Genomic DNA, 23,087 nt, shown 5'->3' on the forward strand with positions numbered 1-23,087 from the left:
ATTTTTGAAGGGGATGAAAGGCATTTTTATGACCCAGTGAGTGTCAGGTGTGATAGCATTCACAAAAGTATTTTTTATTTAACTTTGTGACAAAAATCAAAATGAAAACATACAATACGCTTTATAATTTACATCACTTTATAATCGGGTTCTGATCTTAATATGATGATATTTGTATTTTTTATATTTAATATTTTCATTTTATTTCTGAGACAAACCCTCGAAAGGATTGGCTATAACATTCCTTTAATTTAAGTGACCGACCGAAATTTCGGTTTTGGCCTAAAATTCGTTAAAACTTCGGCTCAGCCGAAACCGGCGGTTGGGATGTGTCGCATTGTTTTCGGTTGTACTCGATAGCATCTTATGGATCGTGACTCTAAGTTCTCGTAAGTTCTAAGATATTTCATTTTTATATATTTGTAATTCATTTAAAGTTAATAAATTCTTATAGCGTATATTGAAGAACTGTTACATATAAGTCGTATGCAGAAAATGACAACGAACCAACAATGAAAGATAAATAAATTTACTCATTGAATTTGTTTTATTTTTTTATTATGTGTATTATTTTACATTTATTTTAATGAATTTGCAAGGTTTAATAGAAAAAACGCGTAATTTTGGGCGTTTTGAAGTAATTTTTTACTTATTTCAATATGTTTCGGCTTCGGATGAAACTAGAACAGAAGCCGAAATTCGATTTCGGTTGTGGTTGAAAATCTTGTTTCAATCGGTCACTACTGGATTTCCAAACAATTTATACAAACATTTGGACATACTTAAAACATTGTTGATTAAACAAACTGGTACAAAAAAAGCATTAAATCGAAAAACTGTTTTCAGGCGTTGCTTAGTAGGTGAAATAATTCAGCCAGGTGAATCTCACGTCCATCAATAAAGGTTTCTCTTTTATTTCAAAAAAGTCAACAGATGGAAAAGTTGAGGGAATGAAAATACTGAAACATAGTCAGAATTATGAATGTTATTCACTATATAAAATTGCCATATTAACCATTCAATGACTGGACTTATTCTCGTAAATGCTTAGAAATCCATATTTCCTTCTCAAAATTGTTGTTTCTCTCCATAAAACCAGGTAAGCCCTGTAAATGCCGAGACTTCCATATTACCTTTACAAAAAGTTCTCCGTCTATGCTGAAAGAAATATCAATTTACTTTTTAAAAACATTCGTCATTTTTAATTGAAATACGTGTACCTTTTAATTAGCAACATTGATGTTTAATCCGCTTGTGTTCAGATAAATACGAATTCATAATAAATATGCAAATCATGATTCAAGAAAGAGTTCGTCACTTCTTTAGCCCTACAACGGGGCAAGGGATAACCCTTTGGAGAAGATTGACAAGTCAGAGGCTTTGCTTTGAGATGATTTTCCTTTGAAGGCGTGCGGTGTTTGATCGCGGAGGCATCCACTGAGTCACCCCCAATTTCAGGAGAAGGGACAACATTGTTAGTAGCAACTCAGCAAATTCGTTTTTTTACGAAAACAATGCATCATTTTTGCACATAAATTAATTATGTAAAAAAAATAATTTAATTATATTTTTACGCCAAAACAGTGTGAAAAAAATCGTTTCTTTCCTTCGTACGGAAACATTGAGATTTAAGGACGTGTATTTATACGTAGTTTATACATTTGTTGTTTGGAAATAACGTTTGTTTCAAAGTAGTTTCTTAAATGAAATGTAGATTTGTTTTATAAAGTTTTGCAAACGTTATTAATTTTTATATATAAGGTGTTAACATAAGTTTTGTTCGTTTTTTTCCAAACAAAGAGAACAAGAGATTTTTTTATATTTTTTATAAATTAGTCAATAATTCTTAACATCTTCACCGCACGTTGCGCAAATATCGCGAGCAGCTTTGGCAGTTTTATTCCATTGATTGAACGCAAACAGGTGGAGGTTTTGAAAATGATTATTCTTGTCTACTTGACATTCCATTTTGAAGGCTTGCAATCAAATAAAATAACACAATACAATACCCATAATCCAGAGATATTTGTTACCATAAAAAATGTAGTAGATAAAGATATTGAAATTTTGCTGATAAAATGTTATTAATGATAATATAGAAAATATCTTATAGAACGGAAAATTGTCTTTGAAATGACATAAAATATTAACCTTTTTGTTTTACTTTTGGTGTTCATTTTATTTGAAAAAACCGGACACGACTTATAATAACACTTTCATATTTTCAACACAGAGTTTAAAAGAGACGATAATTATTCAATTTATTCATTTATACAAACATTGCATATTAGATAAAATGGCATAAAAAACACCCTGGCAAATTTTGCTTTTACTGGTAGTAGGCTCAATATATGAGGTTTGGCAAGCCAGAAATATTAGCATGCCTAATGTTACAATCGGTTCTTATATGGGCAAATGCCTGTTCTAAGAAACTGATTTATTGCGGCAAATATGTTGATTAAATACGTTTCCCGTAAATGAAAATAATGTTAAAGAAATAGAAAAATCGGTGAACGATGTTATGAAGAAAGCAGCCAGCCATAGAAAAGTGAAACTGAGATAATAGCACCTTTGTGAAAAGACTGAGTAATCAAATCTACACAACAGTTGGAATGTTTTTGACTCTAACAAATGATAAACAATAAATACATTAGTTTTTTTATATGACAAACAAACTAACAAGAATATTATTATATAATTGACCTGTTTTTATGATTTTTAAAGTACCGTCAGATTTTTCTAGTGCTGTGGGTGTTTTCTGCAAACTGAGAAATGCCGTTTTTTTTATCGACACCATTTTCAGATTGTGATTAATACAGTTTTTTGTATGGAAGCGGTCTGGCTGTTCATAGCAGAACATAGAATTGACTTTACTACACCCGATAACATCAATATATATTTTTTTCAAAATTGTGGACTGGCTGCTTTCTGCATTACAACGTTAAGTTGTAGTACAAAAGAGATAAAAAATCCAGTTTACCTTAAGCAATTTGTAATCTAGTAATGTTTTTGGTGTGGATGCCCAGCTCATTACTCCATATTCTATTGTTGATTGACATAATGCGAAACATGTTTTCTTTAGATATGATACATTGTCTCTTATGTTTTGAAAGAAATGCAACGACTTTTTGGTTTTCTAGGTATTTATTTATATGTGTGGTTTTTAACATAAAAGCGGTTTAATATTCTTAAGTATATAAAACATTCGACTTTTTAATAATAAGATATACCTACGCGTGATGTAGAATCTTTGTAATAAAATTTTAAGGGTAACTTTTTTATTGTTGTCCTGTTTTTGTTATACAAAAGGCTACACATTCAGGTTTTTCAGTGTCAAACGTAAGCGAATAACAGTCTAGTGCTTTTTAAACAAGTTTTACTATATTTTCAGTTTCGCTGTATGCTTCAGCCCATGTATTTTAGAAAAATATAACAGCAATATACCTTACGATTCGGTTTTTTTTATTTATTTAATTATTATTGTTTAAGAACATTTTTTATTTCGTTATTTATTTTATACATTCGCTTGTTAATTTTTTATTATTTGAGGAAGCTTAAATACGTTTTTTATTGTATTATATGAAACTGTTTAGAGACTATTAGCAAGAATTATCCCAATATCCTAGATAACACTCACTTTGTTTCCTATGTTTGAAGACAAAAATCAACATATAGGAGAAATTAACAAATATTGTTGTTCAAACGTGAGCAAAATGGTGAATTCTTCACATGATAAGTGATAACTTAAACGAGTTATTAAAAAACAGTTAACTTCTCAAATAGATACTTCAGACTAGTTATTCATCTTCATTATGATTTATCCAGTTTTCATTAAAACCCCCGGTTAGCTACTAAATCATATTTAATATGTCTACTTATACAAGTTTAATGTTTAAACCATTTTATAGTTCAGTTTATTACCCATAATATCTCAATTAAACATTCCCAGAAACAATAATCTAACCATGAAGGGTGGACAAGTCCATTATTTTTCACATTAAACAGTAGACTTCAAATAAATTCAGAGAAGCATTTGAATTTTCGAGAATATTTGTATATTAAATCATAATTAATAAAGTGCATAGTAAAATTAACCTGATGTTTTTGTTATGCAGTAGATTTTAGATGTTATTTTGTACCGTTTGAAACTAGTACTAATTCCAGTCTGAAGGTGCCCATTAGAGGGTGAAAGCACTAATTAGTCAAATAAAAAAGTGTAAGTGTACCAAAGGTTTCAATTTGTATTTAAATATAAGTTATTATATCAATACTTGAATAATTACATACTAAATATTTTCTTTGTGTTTGTACACAATGTTTGTGATTATTCAAGTATTGATAAGTAGTAAACAGTAATTGTTTACTACATAAATTTAATCTGCCAACCAGTTATGACTGTTCCTTTGTCAAGACTTATGTTTAAGCTTGGAAAAAGGAAAAGTCATGCTCAGAAACCGGTCGGCAAAACAAACAGCAAACATATCAAAGCAGACAGTAAACTGGGACAAAATATCAGACAAGGAATCCTTGAGCAATGGCTCGATATTATGTAGGTATAATATTTTCTAATAGACAGAGAGTATCAATCTAACTGATAACAATCAGCTGCCTGACTGATCTTACATAACCAGAGGCAGGTTGGATCTGAAAGCCGGGAGGTGAAACAGTATGTGCTGATGCTGTCGGATTTATCCACCTGGAACATGAAAATCTTTATTCTAAATTATGGAAATTATGGATACAAAACGAATTTAAATTCTTTCTTTTTTCAATAAATTAAATAGATTTTTCCTACAATTTTCACATTTTCACTAACAAAAATTGTGTTCTATTATTACCAATTATTTAACTTATTGATATCTATTGTATTCTTCCAAGAGCCTTTATTTAAATTAAAAATAAAATGTAATAATAATTCCAAAAATTGATACATGCGCCAAACGTAGCGCCATTAACATTACATTAAGACGGGCGGACGAAAGAACTGGTGTCATAGGTAACTGTATACTATTTAATAAAAAATGGTCCTTGGGAAATAATGTTCGAAATACTATTCTCTGCGAGCTTACTTAAGGATGAAAAAACATCAACTGGATTTTTAGAGATTAAAATACAGTATACATTTAGTATGAAGAAATCAGCTGAAGTAAGCCAGTTTCTTTCCCCACTGAGAACGGGTTGGGCGCTGGGTGAGCTTATAGATACATATTTTTTTGAGAAAGATATAAAAAGTGACGTTAATTTATAATTAATGTAGATTATTTTATTTATGTCACCAAAATAAAAACAACTTTAAAAATTGCCGTGTATAGTCAAATATAATAGTAAGCTGCGCATAATCGCTTATATGGACGATAAACCGCCCCTGTTCGTAGTAAAATTAAATGCTCTTATTTTTACCACGTGTAAGAAATCATTTTTATATCCAATTTCCCGAAGCACTGAAGTTCTTCATTCTATTGATTTAATCGTGGTGTATAAAATAGAGACATCCTTTATTTAGTTCTTGTTATCACAGTTATTAAATAATGATGATTTCATAAAGGGTTGGAAATCTTGCGTTCCCCAACCCCCGCCTCCGGTGCACAAGCTCGTTTAATAATTCATCAGAAATACCATCGGTAGAAGGTTTCTGTTTGTTTCCCGAAACGTCGGATCTTTTCGCAGCTGTCTTCTGTAAAGCATGATAGAATTATTTATTTGACAAGTCGGTTGTATTTTCAATTGTAGGGAATGGCTCAAACGCTTTTTGATGAAATAGCTTCTTTGATATCTGTTTGATTGTGCTGTTTGGATTTATGAGAGTCATGAATTAGTATCATAAATACCTTAAATTTTAGTTTATAATTTTAATTAAGGTTGCGAGTCGGGCTGTGGCTCGGGGCTAGTGTCGCGGATTCACAAAACAGATGTCCAGGGTTCGAATCCTACTCTACCTCAACTTATAAGAATATAATTATTTTTTTTCCCAAAAAAAAATCATTCTCCTCTATATTTCTCTGTATAAGTTGCATTAAATATAATAAATTGGAAAAAAATAATTGCAAGAAAATCTAAAGTTAATTTTATAAACATCATCGTAATACCTTTAACCGCACCTAATGGTGCATAGGGTACTGCAATTACGAAGTTGTTGTAGTGTATTTCAGTAATTTCTAACAAGAAAGTCAATAAATCTTACGCTTCATTCGCCAGTTTGGGGACTGTTCAATGATCTAGTGTAAAAAAAAAAAAAAAAAATGTATTTCAACAATGTTTTGAGTGTGTCAATTGTTTGATACATAAGAATTGGATAGGCTAAGGAGGTATTAAGATTTACGCATTATAGCGGAGAAGCATAGAATTTCAGAGAAAGTCATCTGGAAGTCCATGCATTTACAGGGTTTATGACCTGTCATTAGTGTGTTTACGTGACCTCTTAGCAAATCAAAAAATCTCATACGAGGGAAGTCAACTACCTATAGGCAGAATGGAAAATGTTATACAGTGTGTAAAGTGAAAAAGACTTGTTTCTGCAGATGATAGGTCGTATGCTCTGTACATATCTAGTTTTCCATATTCTCAACAGCTTTTTCATCTCTGTTGAAAAAAATATCTTTATTTTGACTACATAGGAAGAACGACAGGCGGATTTTTTATTTCAGTCAAAGGTTACAATTTTAAGAGATAAAAACACTTTGTCGTACAGGTGTAAAATGGACCACAGTTTATTATATACTCGTACATATATAATATATTTACAAAATAAGTGCTAACAATGAAGTTAAAAGGGTATTTATAGTCTTAATAAAATCAACTCGGGTTTTTTCAAGCACTTCCAAATGAACTTAAACTTTTAACGTAAACTGTTATCCACTATGAAATATTTAGGTAATTTCTTTACAACGAAGATCTTAAAATTTGTAAAGGTATTTTGTCGTCAACAATGTTTGAGTATGCCCAAATGCTTGCAGACTAGCTGGGTTTCCTCCCTAAAGAGTTATTCATATTTAAATTAATTTCAACAGAGCGGGAAAACATTTTTGAGAAGGGATTATGGACGTCTAGGCATTTACAGGGCCCTTCTCAAAAATGTTTTCACTCTCCGTTGAAATAAATTTAAATGTGAATAACTCTCTAGGCAGGAAATCTAGCCAGTCTGAAAGCATTTGGACATACTCAAACATTGTTGAATTACTACCTGGTAAAAGAAGAAGCATAAAAATTGGAAAATCGTTTTCAGGGGTTGCCTAGTAGGTGATTTGGTTCAGCCGGATGAATCTCACCCACGTGATAAAGGTTTCAGCTCATTTACTTCACAAAAGTCAACAGATGGAAGAGTTGAGGAAATGTGGATGTTTAAACATGGGCAGAATGATGAATGTTACACAGTGTTTAAATTGGCCACTTAAACCAGCCAATGATAGATCATAAGCCTTGTAAATGCCTAGACGTCCATATTCCCTTCTCAAAAATGTTTTCCCTTTCTGTTGAAATAAATTTAAGTATTTTGTCGTAATCAAAACTATATTAATAGACTTTTAAGACTATTTAAATTGGTAAAAGATCGAAACAGATAATTTTAAGGGTTTATTAAATATATATATTTCAAGTTATTGTTGGGCACACAGTGCTAATTGCTACAAAATAATGAAAAATATTAAAAAAACACGAACCTAACACTGCACCATACACAACATGATATACCATACTAATAATTTATAATAAGAACATGTATAAATTTTTTATTTGAAGTACTAGCTTTGTAGAAATTAAAAATAAACGTGTATTCTTAATGAAAAATGTCGAGTTATATTAAATTAATCACCCTGTTTTTTGTGAATAAATGAACTTAGAAGAAATATTATTTACAGACTCATACAGTCCACCTAGTAACGATAAAATATTTTTTCTTGTGTAAAAGTTAATTTTAAATGCAAGAAAATTAAAGCTAGAACAAAACGAAATAATTTTAACTACCTAATATTGTTTTGAGAGATGTTAAATACGTTGGCAAACAAAGCCAGTTTGAAAACTACCCTATAATTAACTCGGGAAGCCCTTAACAATCAACCACTTAGTGGCACTTTCTAATAACTTGGTACTTTGAATGACCTGACGTAGTGAAGCAAACTTCGCTTGAGTATTTAATTGTTTGATAAATTAATTAACTTTTTTGGTTACAGGTTGATGACCGCAGCGAACAAATTGGCGGTAAATCGGGTAAGTTTTAATGCAATTTTCTTTGATGTTAGAACAGAAATGCAGAATAACATTTTTGAGAAAAAAAATTACCAATCTAGACGTAGACGTTCCCTTGTTGGAATTGGTTTTGAACAAGGAATGGTATTTGTGAAACAAATGCAGCTCAATACGATTGTCTGTCACATGAAAATAAGGGGACCAGTCTTACACTTCAGGCGACAGTTCATGAACAATGAAATATTGCAGCGGTGACACACCTTTTTTGCAGTATTTCATACATTCATTCCAGGAATTAAACCCGGGATCTCAAGCATGGTAGACGAACGTGCCAACCACTAAACTACGAGGCGGACTTATTTCTACTCGATTCTTTTTTCAGGGTTTTTACCTGAGAGTGGCCATTGGGTCTTAAACACTCGTTAAGGGTTCTGATTCCTTCTCGCACTCAGAACTATATTATTAATAAAGTTACTTTGAAAACATTTGATAGTTTAATAACAATATTGTATGTGATCAAAAAAATTAAATACTATAGTTTCATACGAACAAAATTCAATTTAGAATTACAGAGATGTGGCAGTAAAGTGAGCGGTTTGGGAAGGAAAATTATGAAACGGTTTGTAGACGCCATAATATTTGGCGTCGGCGTCGTTACGTTTAGCGAAGTAGACTTTTGTGTGCATTACCCCTCCAAATCTCCTTTTTCCCCCATCTCTTGTCCTGTTAATTAAGAGAAAACGTTATTTGCTTTAGGTGTGTTGTTCAACTTGATTTAATTTATTATAATTTCATATAATTTCTAATTAAGTTTGATGGTTTCTTAACGCTCTCTTTAAACATGAAAATCAAAAAAGTACCTATTATAATGATTAATTGTTGAATTTGTACTAGGTTTTCAATGTAACTTCATTTTTATCCGCTTTCAAGCCATCTGTATTTTAAAATAACTTATTTGATAAAAAAACTAGTACATTTTATATTTTTAATTTAAATAGAATAATTAATGCCTCATTTTTGCATTTGGCACCACGACTATTATCTATGTAATTAAGTAAACTAATTAGTAGATAATGTTTTATTATTACTTTGACGCAATAGCAAAATATCACATCCCACGATTACCGATAAAAGTATATAAAATAGTTTTACAACAATATATTGTATTTTAAAAATCAATATGGATGTTGTGGAGAAACGTTTTCATATACAACTTTAAAAAAGAAATAAAAATAAAATATGTCACCAGAAAAACGCAACACGTTTGGCATTGATAATTGTGACGTCAAGATTCGTGACGATGTTTATGACGAAAGTTGAAAAACTGACTCCTTTAGTCCACTCCTGTCTAGTTTTAAGCGTATCCATCTCACATTACCGTCCTTACAAGACAAAAAGACTTGATTTATTAGTTATTTACATAGCATAATACTGATAAAATAAAATTGGATCGAATTCATTAGTTGAGTATAGTTTTGAAACTGGTCGGTAGAAAAAATAAAAAATAAGTGGTTAAAAACAAAGTTGTTTGTATTTATTTTATCATGAATAATTACAAAGTTAATGCTTTAAATAAAAACATCAAAATTATGATTCAACTTTTCATGCGGAAACTTGTATTTTACTTTGAAGGTAATTGAATCTCTGTTAATTTTTCAATGTAAATGACACATTTTAAGTAAAATACTTAATGCTTTTAATTATTAACTAAAATCATCATAAACCGTCGCGTATCCTAAAAATTGTGCATGCATAAAAATATTAAGTAACTCGACTTACCGAAGTATTCACTTCAAACGTACCTCCATAAAACGTTTTTCGTTTCCCTCATGCGCACCTTAATCTTATCGGAAGTAAGAGATATAAATAAATAAGAAATACGAAATTGTCTGTTTGACGTCCTGATGCGAACTTCGGGTAATAAAAATGCTGCCGTAGATGGATTTTGATGCTCCTTTTATAGACAGGATATGTGTTCCGTTGGCGTAATATTTTACACGCGATTGGTGGATTTACATTCGATTTCCCGCCATTATGAGACATTTCTTTTAAGAAATGCAATGCACAGACGATGAATATAAAGGTTATTAAGCTGTTTTACGGTTCCATTATCGAGCGTTTGTTTCGGAGTATTTATGAGACCTCAGATTTATGAACCATGTGCAATATTAGACGATAAAAAAAGCATTCACTAACTAACTAACCATCACGCCATTTCCCCGGAGGGGTAGGCAGAGAGGATAGAACGCCACACCACTCTGTCCTGGCACACTTCCTTTGCTTCCTTCACATTCATACATCTTCTCATGCACGCACGTCGATTACTCCGACTTTTCACGTGACCACTTTCAAGAATTTGTTGTACTTGATCATGCCATGTCTTTCTCGGCCTTCCTCGACTTCTACAACCGGACACATTCGCATCATAAATCTTTTTAGCCGTTCTTTCATCATTCATTCGCTCCACACGACCGAACCATCGCAAAAGACCTTTCTTAATTTTGTCGATAATGCTTAACTCAGCCTTGCATTCTGCTCTAATTTCGACATTAGGGCACCTATCATACATTGTTTTTCCGCACATTCGCCTGAGGGATCGCATTTCAACAGCATTCAGTCTACTTTCGTCCCTTTTTTTCCAACTCCATGCTTCGCTTCCATACATTAGGGTTGGTACCAGAACTCCATTATGAACTGCTAATTTAGCCTCTTGCGATAGACACTTATTTGCTACGACAGACTTTAAGGCACCATTAACTCTGTTACCGGCACTAACCCTCCTTTCAATATCCTTGTCCATATTTCCATCTCTAGTAAACATACTACCCAGATATACAAATTCTTCGACCTGTTTCAAACTATCTCCATTTACTACAATCTTACATTCAGTCATAGTTACATTTCTTTCAAAGACCATGACGTTCGACTTTTGCACATTCATTAGCAAATCACTCTCCTTGCACACTTCGTTAACCTTTGTAACCAAGGATTGCAGTTCCTCTTTGCTGTCAGCTAGGAGGACTGCGTCATCGGCGTACAGAAGGCAACTGACAATTAGATAAAAGCATTCAATATAATAATACTGGTTTAAGTTTTTTGAATTGCGTGATTTATTTTAAGTGTGTTTATATAAAACGAAACTAAATAAAATTGAAACTTAGCATAATATAAATAAACAATTTTTAATAAATTCATCGTCATCCTTCTTTTTTCGAGAGAATGTTTCAGTACTAGAGTCTAGTTGGAATGATTTTTCAATGTTTTAAATTAGTAATGCAGTTATTTCGTGTATTTATATGATTATAATGATATATTTATCTTTGTTCTTTCTTCATTAATACGATATTATGACTAACCATTTATTTTTTAATGATATGTTGTTGAATTAGTCCATTATTCGTTCCAACTTAACACAAAATTTTGGTCCAACGGAAAAAAAACTCGTATCTTCATAAAGTAAATATCTCGATAATTGTAAATAAATTAAATAAAATTAATTGAATTATCTTTCTTATGTTGCATAGAGTAATAACAGCATTTCTTAAATATTAATTACAAACAAACAAATCATCACGCCGTTTCCCCATAGGGATAGGCAGAGAGGATAGAACGCCACATCACTCTGTCTTTGCACACAGATAACACTTCCTCTACATTCATACATCTTCTCATGCACGCACTCCGATTATTTCTACTCTTGACATGTCAATCTTCAAGTATTTGATAAACTTGATCGTGCCATGTCTTTCTTGGTCTTCCTCGTTGCCTGCATCTATCAACATTCGCATCGTAGATCCTTTAAGCTGTTTTACACTGTGTAAATATGACCGTTTCGGTAAAGATGCCATTTTAGGAAACCATGTTTTCAAATAGCGATCGATGTCAATCGAACCAGTTACCTCAAGTACGGTAGGCAATCACGAAAACAACTTTACTATAAGGAATTATAACCATAATATAGTAAAAGCAATGAACAATTAACGAAATGAGTATTAAATTTGTTGCAACTGAGGTAAAACATTTTTGAGAAGGGAATATGGTCTGAAATAAGTTTAGGTCTTTACAGGACTAATGACCATTGGCTGGTTTAAGTGGCCACTTTATACACTGTGTAACAATTACCATTCTGCCTATGTTTAATTATCAACATTTCCCCAACTCTTCCATCAGTTGACTTTTGTGAAGTAAAAGAGCTGAAACCTTGATCACGCGGGTGAGATTCATCCGGCTGAACCAATTCCCCTACTGGGCAACGCCTGAAAACAATTTTCAATTTTTATTTAAAAAAATTACCAGTTAGTAGATTTAATAATGTTTTGAGCATGTCCAAATGGCAGGATTTCCTCCAATCCAATCCAATCTCACCCTCGTGATAAAGGTTGATCAATTTAAATACTGATATAGAAAATAATAATAAAATAAAGACATATTTGATTTATTTTTTCCATGGAAGGAAGACACATCCAGAAGAAAAAGACAACAAAAAATATGAAAAATTCAAAATTTAAGGGATAAACAACCTACCGTTGTGGCACAATTTTTTTGTAAGTTGAGCTAACCCTACTTAACCACTAAGTACACACTGTAAACGTATTGTTACGCAACTATTACTTTAGTACAACGATAAACACAATTTTTAAAGGTGAAATTGGTATCAGTATATCAGAACACATAAAAAATACAATATTACAACATATTTTTTCCCCAGCTTTCTCCTGCTTTTAATCGAAGCGGGGACCGGCAAACGGTACCAGGATTTAATTGTGTCCTAATACGCGACAATTATAGCGAAGTATAGTCAGACCACATCCCCGCCGGGGTGTGTAACATCCAACCCGTGCTGTAGGATATAGGAAGCAAATAAGGGGTCTCATAAACCCCCTGCGATTTGCATTTTAAGTGTTTTCCAACGGGTGAGACACCTCGGAGCACATTGGGCCCATTTTACTGCTCTACATGTATAAGCCAGCGAGTAAATCTAATAGGATGTTAAGGGAATTTAATATTGGGGAGTGTCAGCTTCATTTGACTGCGAATAGGAGTGTCATTATGGGGCAAAAAAATCGAGATAAAATGGAATACATATTTATTTACCTTAACCTTTTGAAAAAAAGGCGATTTCATTGATATCAAGCAATATAGAAGTTGAATACTAGATTTTACGTATTACTTATTTACTTTTTCTCAATAATAACATTAACATTTGATTGACATACTCGTATATTTAAAGAGCACAACAAAAAAAATCAATTTTAAATTGACGTTCCTACTTATTCCGTCACCATTCTCAAATTCGTTAGTCAAACATAAACGACTTTTAAATATAAATTTTGTATTAGAAGTACTAACTTTGTGGTTATTTATTATGATCTAGCCACCTTCAAGAAACACCTGAAACATTATTATATATCCCCAGAGTACTGAACTCCTTGATTTTTACTGCTTTTTTTTTCTCAAATGTATTTTTTTCTTTCCTTGGTTTCTTTTTCTTTCTTCTTCTAAACTCATTATCTGATCCTATATTTCCTTATCATTGAATACGTATAACATAATGTACTTTTGTTAAATTTTTACTAATGTTTATATGTGCAAGCCTTATCTCCCAATTAAAAAACAGCTGTTATTTTTAATTTATTCGTTTTTTTTAAAAATATTTTATTTTAACATATGTATATATTACAATATTTTAGTTTGTCCAAATGTCCGTAGACAAAATAGACTACCTCAAATAAGGGAATAAAGAATTCTAGGCATTTACAGGGCTTATGACCTGTCGTTGGCTGGTTTTAGTAGCCACTTTACACACTGTGTAACATTCACCATTTTGCCTATGTTTAAACATCCATATTTCTTCAATTCTTCCATTTGTTGATTTTAGTGATGTTAAAGTTCTGAAACCTTTATTGTTGTGAAGTAACACAGTGTGTAAAGTGTTAAAATGTGTAAAATGTTACACAGTGTGTAAAGAGGCCACTTAAACCAGCCAATGACAGGGTATAGGCCCTGTAAATGCCTAGAATTCCTTATTCCCTTATTTAAGGTACTCTCCATCCCTGTTGTAATTTGTTAATATATATATATATATATATCTTTTGATATATATTTATGGTTTTTTAGTACAAATTTTGGACCAATCTCTTCTTTTGACCAGTCTGTTTTATGGTTGGCTGGAAGATATTGCTTTTAGCAATAAGTCCGCCAAAGTACTTATTCTCTACACTTTAGTTACGAACGAAGTTCTAACTAAAGTATAGAGAAAACTCTAAACGAAGTTTTAAATAAATAAATAAAAAATAAAACAAATAAAACAACTTAGTTTTAAAGCACTGTTTTTTGACTTTTTAAAAATATTTTACTCCGCTCCTGTCTAGTTACGAACGTATCCATCTCACATTACTATCTTTTTAAGACAAAAATACTTGATTTTTTTATTTTTTTTATTGGCAACATACTGATAAAATAAGATAGTAAAGAATTGATAAGTTAAGTATACATCGAGAAAGAAGCTTTTTTTTGCTTTGAAACTGGTAGGTGCAAAAAAAAATAGTGGTTAAAAATAAGGTTTTTTTATTTATTTGACTATTAAATAGTTTTAAAAATCACAGATCTCGTAGAACAGTTAAGAGGAAAGCGTTGTATTACACATAAAAAGATAGTAAAATACGAATCCTTTAAAAAGCGCAATGGCCTTCATACAACATTTTTTTTTTAAAGTTTTGTTTTCGTTTAATAATGTTAAATTAAACAATAAACTTTAATAAGTCTGACTACTTTTTAACAATTCGATGTAACCGAACTTTTTCACGAAAAAAATTTCAAGTTTATCAATAATATAGCCTCTTATGTAAACTAAGAACTAGAACTTGAAAAAAAAGAACAGGCAAGGACGCAATACGAGAATATCAGAACAATATCACGTACAACATTTTGAACCGAGACAAAGACAGTTAAGACAAGAAAACCGGGACTCAAATTTTACATTTGTAAAATAAACTATCAGAAAAACAAAAAAAGAGAAATTTTATATAATAATCTGTTAGGGTTTATGATTTGTTTTTTTAATAAAAAAAACAATAATATTAGTTTTTTCTTCAATATTCCCTAAGATTCAATAACAAAAATAGAACGCAACAAATGATAGTTTTGAAATATTTGTACAATTTGATTCTTATTAAACAATTTTAATAATAACAAATAAGGGAAATATGATGAACGAGTACAATAAGGTGTTAGTTGCAAGGAGAGTAGTTAGGGTTAGAAATTATATGAAATATATTATGATTATTATTTTTACTATAGTTGAATAATTTGGATAGCGTCACTTTTATGAAAATCACGTTAAGGGCGCTGTACAGTAAATAAATATCCCAGCACATCTTGCAGCTACAGAGCGCATGGACGGTAAGTAATCTAGCCCTCATTTGCATTATGTTTTAATTTGACAACGAAGTTTAGTGTTTGAATGATATTTAAAAACTCATTTTAAAAAATAGAAGTTAGATGATAACAAGTCTTGCAGCTACTGAGCGCATGGATTGTTGAAATTCTAGACCCCATTTACAAAATTTAAGTATTTTATGGTTGATAAGATTTACGTATTGAAGTAACATTACGAATCGTCTTGAAGCTACAAAGCGGATGGACGAGTGGAATTTCAGCAACTTAAAATTATATCAATAAATTAACAAAAAAATAAAACTGGACAGAGTCGGTAATTTGTCAAGTGTTCATGCTAAAAAGTAAACAATAAAAAAAATACATACAAAGCACTGTTCCAACATCATGTTTTACATCATCTTTTAACATCATCGTTGTTTAACATCATGTTTATCATGTTTAACATCATGTTTAACATCATCATTTAACATCATGTTTAACATGTTCCAACATCATGTTTAACAAAATAAAGAAAGATATCCGAACTTTAGTAAATTGAAGGTATCATGGTTACTGCCGGGCGTGTGGCTTACAAGCTGCTCGCTGATTCCTGGAAGATGCCAGATGTACATATGCGCCGTTACCGAGGGATGGCGCGTATTGTTTCGATGATTGGTGTCCATTTTGTGCTGAATTGTTTCGTTTTATGATAGGTACGCAAGACACCCGCTCAATTTACTATTTTGCGTTAATATTGGACAAATGCGCGTGTGAGAGTGGTATAAGGATTTTGTATGTTATTAGAAGGTAAGGATTAAAAAAAATTATGTATTAAACAAAAAAAACATACGTTCATTTTTAGTAGTACAGTTGTAATTTATTAAAAGGGGTATTGTTTAAGATAGTTAAATTTAGGTACTTTTGAGTCACAAATCAAAACATTCGTAAACAATTTTACTGACTTTTTTTATGATTATAAAGTAACAGGCGCACTGCTGTTTGAAAGTTTCAGTTGTTCAGTACTTGTCACATATTTTGGTAAGAATAAAGTGTAAAACAATGCAGTAAAATAAAAAGTCTTCTTTTTTACTTTTCGTCCATTCATTCACCTCTTATAAATACCAGCTCAATATTTTTTAATAGTCAAAACTCAACTCAATTTTCAAATTTTAAGCTTCGATTGGAAAGATGAACTATATTTCACACCCAGCCAGTACGGTGGCTGAGCGCTAATGATGTTCTGAACGTTTCTTAAAAAAACATGGATTTAATTTATTCATGACACGTTAACAAGGATTTATTTTATGATTTATCTACATAAAGGAAAGATAAATGCCGTAATTTTAGAAATTTATCGATTTAATAACAACATTTCTCGAATAGATTTTAAACGAAGTCGTGTAATTTACATTTAGATAATGTAATAACAACTGACAAATTATATGGAATCTCTATAGTCAAATGATTTAAATCTAAATTAATGTAAATGTATACACGGCTGATGTACTTTGTATAATACGAAAACACCCCAGCGAGATTCATATCTTAAAAGAGTAGTATATTCTTGTTTTATAATTTAAATATCTCCATCAATTTCTAGAAAAATACGGCAACTTTGGTATTTTAGCATTTTTATGTTTTTCTTTTCCCGAATTTTATCTGCCGAAACTTCTACTTCAGTTGACTCCTTGATTAGAAACCGACCAAATTAAGAATACGTTTTAACTTCTACAATATATTTTGACGTAGAGTAAAATGCGGTGCTTGAACTCTAAGTAGGCTGAGATTTTTATGAGGCAAAAATTCTGTCTAAGTCTGTTTTAAGAACATAACATTACGAACCGGTTTTCTTTCGTTCGAAATAAAACATTATTTATTTATTTAACTTTTTGTACATAATTTTATTTGTACATTGGTGGGCTTATTGCCAAACGGCAATTTCTTCCAACCAACCAATAAAAAAAAAAAAATTATAATTCAAGTTACAGAATATATTCAATAGAAAATAAAGATTAAAAAGCTAAAGCTATATAAAAATAGAAATAAACGTATTTGTTTATAAATTATCTTAAATCAAAACTATTACTCAATGGGAAAAAGGAAAAAAGAGGAAAAAAGAAAGGAGGAGAGATTAAGGAAGAGAAAAGAGATGTTTTTTCAGACGTGATTTAAACAGAGATAATGTAGTAACATCTTTAATGGTGGATGGGAGATGATTCCACAGTCGAGCCGCATGGACACTATATGAGTTAGAGAAGAAAGAGAAATTGTGGATGGGTATTAAGAGAGTGAAACAAAACAAAAAAATACGTGTTTTAGCAAATACTATTTTGATCAAAAAAATATATCATGCACCAAATTTCTGAATAATACTAACGATTACATCACTGAAGTTTTAATTTATTACTTGTTTGTAGTCCAAAAAAAATTGAGGGGCTACTTACGCTATCTATCATGGTGTTGCTTTTTTAATTGTTAATTATTCTACGCACATTACTGTCAAAGCTGAAAAATATGTAACTTTTATTGTTTGTTTTTAGTGTATAAAATATTTTATAATAAAAGTTAATTTAACAGCCCTCCTCATTGGGAAACTAATAATTAATAATAAGTTTATCGGTTTCCTAAATAAAAGAAATAATAAATGACAGGTTTACACAATTACACAATCCACTTAGTTTGATTGACCGACGCCGACGAGTGGTTACATCACTCTTGGGACATCGTCAGACTGGTATAGATAGTATTTAACAAATTTACACTTCGAATAATGTTATATTGGCCATGAAGTTTAAATAGGTACTCGTATTTATGTAGAAAGGGGTAGGGGGAATATTTTGTAGAAGTAATTGATGATGTGTTTCTAAGGAAAAAATATTTAAATATTGAATAATATTATCTGTGGGTTTTGTTATTAAAAGGTTTTTATTTTAAATTAGGTAGATTTTTAGTCAAGAATGTCATTGAGGTGCTCTTAGTGAAATTAGAAAGTACTTTTGTAAGTTACCTAGTTTTGTGTGAAAAATATTAAATGATATATAACAGAAAATAATACACGTTCATCAAATAATTGGTCAATATTTTCACGGATTTTTTTTAGTTTTCTGTGAATTATTTCAAATTTTTTTAATCAATCTTTTATAAACAATGACAATTTCTGGGTTAATACTAAAGCCATGTACAGTTTCTATTAAATAATTGACAAAATTAGAATGACATTTTTTGTTCTTCTAGTTGTAAAAATAATAACGTGATTTTCTGTTAACGGCATTTAAAGAAAATAAAAAAATTAGTCACATAAAAAAACACACTCAACGACCTTCGTATAGGGTACGTACTAACCCTAGTTAGACTGGCAACGATAAAATAAAAATGAATAGACATAGTATATGTATTTACTCTTAACCTTTATCTATGTATGATTATCTGTTATTTGTTTTATTTATCTTTGTCAACTCTTTTAGTAAATAAATAAAGGCATGGAAGACATTTAATTGCATGCAAATTAATACACAATTGCGCTTGCAACGTGTTTATTTAATTATACGTCATTGTTTAAACCGGGTTGTTGTCACACGGTTCACGGATCACAGGTAAAAGGTTCAAACTCCGCTCTTCCATAGAACGATTTCTATCACATTTATTTACGATTAGTTAAAAAATGCTCTTAAAATTGAAATATTTGTGTCAATCATAAAAATGCAACAGTTTCTTTAAGGGAAGTTCGATTAATCAGTCATTTTGCCTGCCTGCCCCGCTTATGTGACGATTATATCCAAAGCGCGTAAGCATGTAAAAAATCAGACCCGATTTTGTATAAAATAAATTAATGCACTCGGAACGTTGGAATAATGTCAATCCAGAGCGCATCAGTATGTGATATGTTTAAAAAAGACTGTAGTTATTTATCAAATATCTGTACCTTAGAGGATAAAATACGTGAGTCCACTTTTTGTCGTTTTGAAGTTTGAAATGCAGAAATGATCAAAATAAGCTATTTTATACGTGAATAAAACACCAAGTCCACTTTCATGATAAAAATGCATTTTTAAGTCGAATTAAAAATCTGCAGTCCACTTTGTTTTAATGCAGAAAACATCAGTAGTCTTATTTATACTATTTTACTATGTAATGCTATTATTAAAAAAATATGTTGGAAGTTATTCACGTATTTAAATTTTCTCATTTGGTTCAAAAGTTATAATGTTTAAGTATAAGTTATAAATCGCACTTGATTTTTGAACATTGTGTTCAATGTGACTCCCATAGTTTATTATCCTTTAAGGTACAGAAATGATTTCATTCCGCAGTCCATCATAAAGCTTATTAATTTTGATTAATTACTATGATTTATTCCTACACGTTGTTCGCTGATTACTAGAAGCAATATATGTTTTGTATGTGAGGATGGTTATTTTGGCAACTTGACGAAAATTTTTGCCCTAGACTAGAAAAAAGTTACTCATACCTGCTTTAGACCATCAGAATAGATTAATCCGTTAATTTCGCAAACGACCAAAGGAAAAGTTTATAAAATCCATTAAAACTACATTTGAAGGTACAAATTAAGTCCATGCAAGTCAAAAAAGTTTTGGATTGATAGTTTTGATACAATGACAATGAAATATAGATTCGTACGTTTTTTTTATTTTTCCCGTAAGATCGTTGATTTTATATTTGGCTCATTTTCAGAATTCACGATTCAATTATAAATAATACATGTAAATTCAGGATCAAGGGCTTCCAACAACAAACTTTAACAACAATATTTTGAGTACAATTTTTGAAGACAAGGATTGGATTTAACTCCATGTTTAAACATGGGCAGAATGTTACATGTTTCTGTGTGTAAAGTGGCCACTTAAACCAGTCAACAACATGTCATTAGCCCTGTAAGTGCCTAGAATTCCATTTTGTTTTTTTTTTATGTTTCCTAACTCTGTTGTAATACATTTTCAAACATTCCTTTTTTTAAAGTAAAGTATTTTTGTAGGATCAATCTTTTGCAAAAACGTTGATCTTATTTTTGTCGAGCTTTATTTAAAACGGGTTGCCAACATAACGATGTAGCGCATTGAGAAAACATAGTATTTGTAAGAAGTAAATAATCCACAAAGTCTTGTGAGGGATTAATTTCACTGAAGTTTATGATTCTAGTTTGGAATAACACAACCATACCCAAGCGATAAAATAAAAGTTGCATTACCCCAATAAGTCACTCCCTAGAGAAATGACCAGCAAAGATGTTTACAAATAGTTCGAGTGGACATAAATACAATTTGAACCGCCATTAATAACAGAACCTGGTCACGTCTCCGCAGAACTTAAAGAAATAACAGAAAAGAAGACGGAGAGAGAAAGAGATTGTTTCGAAAAACAATAAACTGTTAAATGCCTCGCATCAAAACTTTACCGGGCAGCTCAGCCCGCAAGTCCCCCGAGACAACACTGAAGAAATTCTATTTCCTACTGCTCTTAAATAGATTCTCAAGACGACCTTTTGATTTTCAAACAAAACGAGGAACCATTTAAATTCAAACTTCATATCACAATATTAAATCGGATAATAGTAAAATGTATCCTCAATCATAAACCACTGAGCTAAAAAAATACACTACAATTTTTTTTTTTATTGGAACAGGTATCATCGTAAATAAAAAAATATAAGAAAAAAATAAAATTAAAAGTTTTTAGCTCCATACGTTTAGATTTAATATTTATCAAACACCGTTTTAATTAATTAGAATAATATTAATTTATAAATTTTTCCTTGATAAAGAAGCTTGTATAGCTTTGAAACCAGTAGGTAGAAAAAATAAAATATAAAAATAAGTAATGATGTAATAACATATATTTACATATAAGTTATTAATTAAAAAAATACTTGGTTATTTATTTTATTTTTAAATTTACCTAAACTTAAGATTATATTTAGTTTAATATAAATTATCCTTACACTGTATAATATTCACCAGTTTGGAGATGCCCATTAGAAGGTGAAAGCGCAAATTTGTGAAAATAAATAAGTGGAAGTGTGCCAAGTATTTTTAAAATTAATAGCTTATATGTAAATATAAGTCATTACATCATTACAATGGAATTCCATAAAGAGTTGTCAATAAATAATTTAAATGAAATAAAAAGAAGTGTTTAAATCAAGGTTCTTTTATGTTTATTTAATTATTTGTCTCATTAAAAAATCTTATAATACAAAAAAAAATTCATGCCTCGATATACTTAGTTTACATCGACCTACAATTCAAAATTCTTAGTGAGTACTAGTTTGTTTGAATTCCACGAAGAAAAATTACCCGAAAGAAGTTGAGTATTACTAAATAGTTTTCAGATAAACCAACCGAATATTTTCATAAAGTTTGAGTTCATATAGAGGATGATGTAATGATGTAAGAGAGGTGGAGATGAAGGGTAAACGGTGGGGGGCGACAGGTCAGAACCACCCTTACAAGTGGTTAAATAAAATTATCGCCGAAGTATGCCGCAGCACGGAAATTGGCTTCGACGATCTTAATTTATCGAAGTTTTTATGGTTTAATTAACAGAATTCACTTAGTGGGGTGCACCCACCCTTACAACCTCTTTCTCAACAAAAATGTGTCTCATGTATAATATAAGGGGTCGTTTTTCCGCCTGAAATTAAAACGGTTTAAAATTCAATGAAGTAAGAATTGCTCCCTATCTTGTTTTAAACATTTTTTAAAGACTCCCAGGACATAATTTGTTGAGAAAGATTTAAGAAATCGTATAATTAATCAAATATTTTTAAGTCGAAATTATAATTTCATCAGCCGTTCCCCCAAATAACGTGACGAATGAGGTCAAATTCATTAAGTTATTTAATTTCCGGTTTAAATTCAATTTGTGCTATTTTACGTAAAATTTAATCAAAACTGGGTTTTTAACGTTTTCGTCATATAAAAAAACTTAAAATTTGAGCCTTGCACTGGGTTTAAAAATGTTATTTTCAAGCTTAAAACTCAATTGTCTTTGAAAGAATTTTATATTTCAAACAAATAAGGATAACAAACATACTTTTTATTAGAATACAGGGTTAATTTTCAAGGCTAAGCAGATCGTTTCAATACAATAAATATATAAATATATGTATATATTTAGCTAGTATTCGTGAGATTCCGAGATAGATTCTCAAAAAAAAAAAATTAATTACTGCAATATTTTAAAGTATCAAGAATGAATCTAAAATGTGTGAATAAAACTAATAATAATATTTACTTATGCAGCAACTGGTGTACAAACACGTAATTATTGCAAGTTAAAGTTTTTAAACAATCCTAAAAAATTGCTTTAAAAACATTGTTTGGAATAACGCAAGAAAACCTTCCCGAACGCATTTGTTTTTCGTTTCTATCCCAAAATGGCACAATATTTACTCCAAATTCCAAGTGAGACACAAATCTCCTATATTACGTTGTGATCCCGTACAACTCTCTTGGTTGGAATATAAAAGCTCAACGTGAACCACCGAAACATCTGAAAACTGAAACAAAGTT

General features: G+C 30.8%; 1 long non-coding RNA gene across 1 annotated transcript in view; it reads left to right on the plus strand.

Annotated features, from left to right (window-relative positions):
• LOC148284166 (uncharacterized) overlaps positions 1 to 23,087 on the plus strand; it is a 149,400-nt gene that overhangs the window by 63,725 nt on the left and 62,588 nt on the right. Inside the window, exon 2 of the long non-coding RNA XR_015825390.1 lies at positions 8,166 to 8,202. This is a non-coding gene — a long non-coding RNA (uncharacterized LOC148284166). The remainder of the gene's footprint in view (positions 1 to 8,165; positions 8,203 to 23,087) is intronic.

This window comes from Micrasema longulum, unplaced genomic scaffold (assembly GCF_059751315.1).
Source record: "Micrasema longulum isolate JH-2025_06_02 unplaced genomic scaffold, ASM5975131v1 h1tg000142l, whole genome shotgun sequence".
NCBI classification, from domain to species: domain Eukaryota; kingdom Metazoa; phylum Arthropoda; class Insecta; order Trichoptera; family Brachycentridae; genus Micrasema; species Micrasema longulum.